Source organism: Limulus polyphemus, unplaced genomic scaffold (assembly GCF_000517525.1).
Source record: "Limulus polyphemus unplaced genomic scaffold, Limulus_polyphemus-2.1.2 Scaffold406, whole genome shotgun sequence".
Taxonomy (NCBI): Eukaryota; Metazoa; Arthropoda; class Merostomata; order Xiphosura; family Limulidae; genus Limulus; species Limulus polyphemus.
In genome coordinates, this window is record NW_013666016.1 from 551810 (window position 1) to 560107 (window position 8298).

An 8298-nucleotide genomic window follows, 5' to 3' on the forward strand; every position below is an offset into this window, starting at 1 on the left:
AAAAACTAATTAGATTTAAAATCAAGTAAAAACTAATTAGATTTAAAATCAAGTAAAAACTAATTAGATTTAAAATCAAGTAAAAACTAAATAGATATAAAATCAGGTAAAACTAACTAGATTTAAAATCAAGTAAAAACTAACTAGATTTAAAATCAGGTAAAAACTAACTAGATTTAAAATCGGGTAAAAACTAAATAAATTTAAAATCAAGTAAAAACTAACTAGATTTAAAATCAAGTAAAACTAACTAGATATAAAATCAGGTAAAAACTAATTAGATTTAAAATCAGGTAAAAACTAACTAGATTTAAAATCAGGTAAAAACTAACTAGATTTAAAATCAAGTAAAAACTAACTAGATTTAAAATCAGGTAAAAACTAACTAGATTTAAAATCAGGTAAAACTAAATAAATTTAAAATCAAGTAAAAACTAAATAGATTTAAAATCAGGTAAAAACTCAAATAAATTTAAAATCAGGTAAAAAACTCAAATAAATTTAAAATGATCAATGACCCCCAGAAAACTAAAAACACAATGAAGTTGAACACCGTCCAACGTCAGGGGTAAACCCTTAGAAAATATTAGGTCGTCAAGAAATTAATGTCGCGTTTTGGAACACTTTCATTAACCACCCCTCAAAAAATATACATCACGTATAATAGTTAAACGAACCATCTAAATGTCACGTTAGTGTAGCCTATATAATGTGTAAAGTTTAGTATGCTTTAATCCATTATAGTGATGACACATGACGAGGCACACAATCGGCATGTAATGCTGTTTGAATACAAGAATGGAAACAATGCCGGGGTTGGAACTGGTATTTGTCTAGGACTGAGCCATTGTTTTTGGCATTTAATATTCGCATAGAGAATCCATTTTTCATCATCGGTGACAATTCTGTCCAAAAATGGTTCACGAGTATTACGAGCCAGAGGAGATGAAGCAACATTCACACATTGGAATCGATGATTATCGGATAGTTCGTGAGGCACCCAAACAACTTCTTTAAGGAGTTTTCCCATATTCATTAGATATTTACATATTGTTTCATGAGAGACATGCAATTTAAGGGCCATTTCACGAGGGTGTTGCCTTGGGTTAGACTCAACAAGCATCTTCAGAGCATCATTATAAATTCCAACATGTCAGCCCCTGCCATCACATTTTTAAGGCTAAAGTCATCTGAACAAAATTTGCTGAGCCATCATTGACACTTACGAATGTTCAAAACATTTCTATAAACTTCTTTGATATTCTTTGTGGCTACAGAATCTCTTGGGCTACTCTTTTACCAACGAATAGTGGGATTGACCGTCACATTATAACGCCCCCAAGGCTGAAAGGGCGAGCATGTTTTGGTGGGACGGGGATTCGAGCCCGCGACCCTCAGATTGCGAGTCGAGTGCTCTAACCACCTGGCCATGCCGGGCCCAATCAGTTTGTTAATGCCCTGATTAAATAAATCACTTGGCTTTGAAGCAAAAAACATGTCGATGTACTCTTTAACACCTTTCATACTTGCATACGTTTTACCATTAAGATGGTGTTGCAGCAAACGAAAACAATGGTAATATGATAGTGCTATATCTGGAGAATATGGTGGGTGGGGAAGAACTTCCCAACCCAACTCTATAATATTGTGTTGCGTCAAACGTGCCACATGTGGACATGCATTGTCGGGGAGAAGAACACCTTTTTGATTGATGAGTGAAGGGCGTTTTTGATGAAGGGCTTAATTTAAACGTTCCAGTTGCTGACTATAAATCTCTGCATAGATAGTTCGCTGTGGATTGAGGAGTTCGAAATGAATTACTCCTTTGATGTCTCACCAAATGCAAAGCATCACTTTCTGCGGATGGAGTCCAGGTTTTCAGAAGGTGGGTTTAGAATGTCTTCCATCAGAGAAGTGTACAGGTAGGCTTAATGTTTAGGTTTCCTGTATAGTACTTGAACAAAAACATTAGGTCGTCAAAAAAATTAAAGTCGTTTTTTTTATATGAAAAAACCCGAACTTATATATCAAAACAAAACATTTATTAAATGAAATAGTCTCCATTCTTAACGATGATGTTTTTCCATCCTACAATCAGGTTGTTTATTTGTTTTGAATTTCGCGCAAAGCTAAACGAGGGCTATCTGTGCTAGCCGTCCCTAATTTAGCAGTGTAAGACTAGAGGGAAGATCATCACCACCCACTGCCTTGATATAAATTTTAATTTTGAATTTTAATACCACAAGTTTTCTTTCAACGTATCTTGATAGTTCAATATTATAGTGTCACAGTACACACTCTTTAAATAGATAGATGTGTTTACATGTTATATGAAATTACTACATAAAATATAAAACTAGAAAAAAAATCTACTTATAACAAATTTTATTATAAAGGTAATAACGTGTTAAATATCGTCTAAATCAATTATTGTATACAGCATTCCCACCATCGTTTAAAATTAAACTTATAAATTTCGGTCAATTTTATTTTCTATTAAATGGCGTTGATATATCAAATTCATATATAACTCAGTTTCAAATGATCTGGCCCGGCATGGCCAGGTAGTTAAGGTGTTTGACTCGCAATCTTAGGCGGAATTACACATACAGAGAAAAAATGTTTTGCTTGCTGTGATCTTACACAACTTAAAAGTTCTTGGATAGCTAAGAATGTACAAGGCCATATGGTCTGTCAGCATCTTATTAAAACCCAAGCAGTTGCAGGCCATCAACGTTAGGCAATGGGTACAAGTTAATTAACCTAGTGTGGTATTTTTCAGCGCACAGATTTACCTGCCCCCAGTAACACATCGGTATGTCTGCGGACTTACAACGCTAGAGACCAGGTTTCGATACCCGTGGTGGGCAGAGCTAAGATAGCCCACTCAGGGCTCGCTAACTAGAGACTTAAGAATATCGAACGTGTTTCTCCCCGAATCGAAATGAATTCGTCGATGAGAGAGAGAGAGACAAGAAGCAAAGGTTTAAGTCACAAAATCTGTTACTAAATATAAAATACAACACAATACAATAACAAGTGCAGTATAAGGGCAAGTGTTTCCGTGGATATGTGTTGAACTAAAAACAGATGTGAGGGAAACCTTTATTAGTTTTTCTTATCTGTTAAAATGCAATGCTTCTTGTAAAATAAAATGTAGATAAATAAACACAGATGTAAATAAAAAATAATCGAAATAAGTAATGGTACACTAAGTATACAAAATAAAGTGAAATACAAATAAAGTTTGGACTTTAATAAAGATTTATTTTTTAAATGCGTAACTTTTAGTTCAGTCAATCAAACTCTAATTCCATCGAAAACCAGAGTCAGCAAAGATCAAACGTTTTAGTCCAAAAACATATTTTCTTAAGGCAAATGTCAAATTTAAAATGTTTGCGAAAACTCTTACCATTCTTGCAGCCTTATGCGTAAAATCTAAAATAAAATCAGCAGAAACCCATTGATGTGTGGCCCTACTCTTACTTCCTTAACACTACAATGTCCACACAAATGCGTGACGTGGCTGAAAACAACAGGGACAGATATGCATGAGTTAGGCAGCCAAGAACTAGAAAAATCAACTATATGACAAAAGAGATGATATAAGAAGATAATCAAGGAAAGGACATTGGTACATGCCTGCAGCATAGAAACTGCTACAGCTCCAGTTGGACTTTCTCCACTTAATACAGAGGCAAGTTGATCATTTGATGTATAACGTCCAGAATTCATGACACACACAAGTGAAATCATAGATTATCGAAAAACACCTTTTGCCCTGACTAAACAAGGAATCAGAGTTTGAGGATAACGAGCTTAAAGAAGATGAGAATGTTATGGAACAACACAGCTCAGGTGGGGAGAAGGAGGAAGGTGAAAGTACTTACATGGCCAAGTTTAAAGCGTCAGATGAGGAAGTGCCTGAAGAAGTGCAGGAAAATTCCAGTGGTCACCTAGGTTTCCAATGATAATTTACTGATTGTTATTGCTGAGATTAACTATGAAATTATCTAGTATAGTCAATATTTTGCCACCAGTGACAGAAAAAGCTTAGCATCATTTGCTGTCCAAGCCTCAGATGGTTATGCATGCTGACGTGTATACATTATATTGCAAAATCCCCAGTCCTGTAACAGCCAGCACAGTCATGTAGTCAAAAGATTTCTGACTGAAAGAGCTGAGCGATGGTGATGTAAGATACCTAGCATGCAGGGCATTGTACAATTAACACCCACGTAACAGCAAGGACAGTTGTTTGGTAGAAAAACCAGCAATAGAAAGGATGCTCTAGCAATTTCTTTCTGAACACCCAAGTGAGTTTGCAAGCGAAAATCACATTCCCTTATTAGTTAGTAGCATTTTTATTGACAAAAAAAGGGTTGTCTAGAGAAATGATTCTACTATGCACTTAAATATGTATGCTTCTCCATGTGCAGTGAAGGAGCTGCATTCTTATCACGCACAGAAGGTGGATTGTGTGATTTCAGTGAAGAAGGTCTTGTTTCTTAAGTTGCCTAGGTTTCCTTTGCTGTAATGCCAAATAACTCGAGTGGATAGACTGATGAGACTATACACTGTCTTAACAGTCCATGGTTGATGGTTGTTCCGAGTAGTGAATGTCCATTTACTTTTGACACTTGTATTTAGACATAGTTGAATTGAAGGTGTACTGATATACAAGGTAGTGTCAAAATGAATATAAATTTCGGAATAAGGAATTTTGGCTCAGTAATCTAGTTCAGCTAAATTCTGCCCGGAATTTATTTCTGAAATCCAATATTGAGTTTCATTGTTCACAGATGGCAGCAAATTACTGGACCATGACTATAACATGTAGCTAACTAAATTAGCCCAAGAAGGTTACTATGGTAATGTGTGCATGCCTAAAGCAATCTTGCAAAATCTGCTAGGATGTTACAACACTACTCTCTTGACCAGGTTTTCGACTCTGCATTTTTAATCTTAACTTTTCCAATTTAAAATTAATATCTTAACTCTTCTGGCTATCTTTATATTTTGAACCAGCCAGTTGCTGCTTCCAGTGTTATCTGTGTTGCATAAACTATCCAAATCACTGCTGAAAATGGAAGGAACCGTTGGTGTGTTATTTTTGTTCGATCTGTCAGATGTTTTGATGTTCAGAGCATTGCTTACCACAGTTAGGCTGGGCTTCACTTTCATGTCATTGGAGTCCATGGATGAAAACACATTGCTGGACGACAACACCATGATGCAGGCTCTGGAGGCTGTTACTGTGAGGTTAGTGTTCCAGCCTCCAGAGTATCAGGAAACACCACACCTGCCTCGTCATATGTGATCCTAACCACTGAACCTAAGGAGCCAAGGTTGAGACGAGCCAATAACATCCAGTGTGCCAGCCATCCAGCCAGTTTAGCTTCTCTCAACTCTATTTGCAGTGAAGGAGCAGACCAAGTCAAAGAGTCTAATGATCAAAGTCCATGGATGATACAACAGAGCACTGGATGAATAAATACAAATAATCCATCAAATAGTATTTTGTGGAGAAAAACAATAAGCATGGAAATGGGCACTCACTTCTGCTTCTCATTGTATCAGTTATCCCAGCAAGATCTTCGCACAACTTTGAGATCATAGACAAACCATCAATCAAGAAGGTTCCTCCACGGAATCAGCTCCTTTGTCCACGACCTCAAGTGGCAGCTGTCACTGAGGCATAACTGGAAGAAGCTCTGACAGTAACTCTTACCAAGTACACCTAGATGTCGAAATCTGTAATATCAGTGGCAGATCCTCCAGTGGCCTCACAAGCAGATATGGAGAACGTAGTTCTCCCCACGAAGCCCCCAGTGGAGGTGGAAGAGCAAATCTCGCTACAGAATGCAACAGTGCTAAAACAATAATGCCAAAAACAGGCAGCCAGGTGGACAGTGGCATGGGCATTATATAACCGTAAAAAATATTGTATATTTTATCATGTTTAATATTAAGATCATTTGTTTGTATAGTATACATTTGTAGTTTTAGCATTTAGGTTAAGTTAGCATAATATTTGGGTTTAATGGTTTTGTTTCAGTGTTTTTTTTTTGTTTGTTTCAGAGGGTATTTTTATGTGTAGTATATTTACTACTTCCTTCCTATAGAGGATGCACAATCATTGTTTACAGGTTTGTGCCCAGTGCTTTTGTTTGCGATTTCTTGTCACCAGGTTCGTTGTTTTTCGTTGAATGGTATGTTTTTAAAAAAGGCATTATTGTTGAATTACTTTATACTTTTTTATAGGTACGTTTCTTACCTATTCTATTGTGAATTCTGTTTCTGTGAGTTATTTCGATTTCTTGAGCACCACGCAATTAAAGTTGATATGTTTTTTGTAGTTTTAAAAAATAGGAATGGCCAAATTAGCCTAAAAGGAATAGGGAAAGAAATGCGTAGTATAGGACCATACTATGTGTTTTATACCGCCTTAGTTAATGTGTACAACTTGTTTAAAATTATTTTAATTTTCACCATTCTCAGTTTCAACACAGTGAGGCACTCAAATATGTTACTCAATTTTCCTTTTGGCTAAAACATTCTCTAAGCGTGCTCTTAATAGGATGTTATTTGTGTTCTTTTGCAAGAAAGATAATTTATAATATATTTAGAGAAACATATGCTTTTCTTTTGTCAGTGGATGGGATAATAACTAGGGTCAGCGATGGCCTTTGCAAGTGGTATATTAAAAACACACAGACCGCTCAATGACAGTGAGACCGGGAGCAAATTTGGCTTTCAGTGTGTTGTTTGTTTTCATGTATAAGAAGTTTTATCCTAGGAGCTTCGAATAATTTAAGAAAGTTTCAAAGCTTTTTGATGCTCAGCAGACCCTTAGGCATCTACAAAGAATGCTATATCCAACCCAAACATGAGCGTGTTAGGAGAACAACCAGGCAGTCTTTGTTATGCTGCATGATACACCATCTCTATGTGTAGGCAAGTGATTTTCTCAACAAGTTTGACTGAAATCAACAGGCCTGTATCACCTATTCTGCTAAACCATTTCACAAGTGGTAGTATGGTGAAGTGTAAATCTTCACCAAACCTTATATTGTGCAGAACTCAGAGAATAACTGGCTGTTGAAATTAGTTTCCTGATTCATGTGAACCTCTCCAGAATGATGCTATCTGCTGTTTGGCCAACACATCACTGACAGGCTGTGCTAAAGTGTTGATCAGTGGATAAGCTTTGGCCCACTCTGTGATGTAATAAACTTTGAGTAATGCATATCATTTACTTCCCTTGGTCTTCAACAGGGACTCTGCAATATCCAGGATTGTTCTCTGGTGAGGAGGGACAAAACTTCTTTGCTGTGCTGGGCCTAGTGCCGAATACCACGATTCAAACGAGCCAGTAGAATCATTCTCTGATGTGAGCATTAGTTTGAGCAATGCTCTAATGACCTGTAATCTTTGCATTATTCAGGGTATGGAGAATCTGCTCCCACAGGTGGAAGAGGACAACTATCTGCCACACAGGATAATTCCTACATCTTGATAGTCGACAGTAGTGGTATAATATGCTTCAAATCACCTGTAACTGCATGGGCCCAAGACTGAATGCACCAACACTTAGTTCCTTAAACCTGTAACACTTGAGTGAGTTTTGGTATTCATTAACAGAGCTATAAACTAGAAAATCACGCCCCTCTTGCCGCGTCCACTTGCCACATTCTCTCTTTTACAACTTACTTACAGTTCTCTGCGATGATTAATGCTATATTAGTTATAACCAGTAGATAGCCAGAGGTTTAGTCTATCAAATAATATGTTACATTATGTTGTTTTCTGTTCAGAAAATTGTCTATTTTGCTTCCATTTCAAATATTATTCCCACAGGAAACACATCGATGAGAATATTGAATTTTTAATGGCTCTTATTGCATAGTTAAAAAGCCAGAACAATTATGATAGTTATTGAACACTGTTTACTTTTTACGTATTATTACTCTGTGCTCTTAGGTGTATTATTTAATTAAATGACGAATTATTTAGTGCAGTAGTGTCATTAGTATAAAAAAGTGGGATTAAGTTACATTGACAGTCGACAGCAAAAAAAAAAAAAAAACAAAGAAAAAGAAAGAAGAAGACCCAGGGAAGTACTATATTTGTTGTTTTTAATGTGTATTCTTTATGTAGTATTATAACAACAACTAAAATTTAAAGATTAGAAACTTTTGAGGTTAAATTAGTTAAAATAAATAAAAATAATAATAACTAAGTAGATCTGAAATTTGACTACTTTTTTTCTGAGTGGCAAATTTCATACCAGCTCCA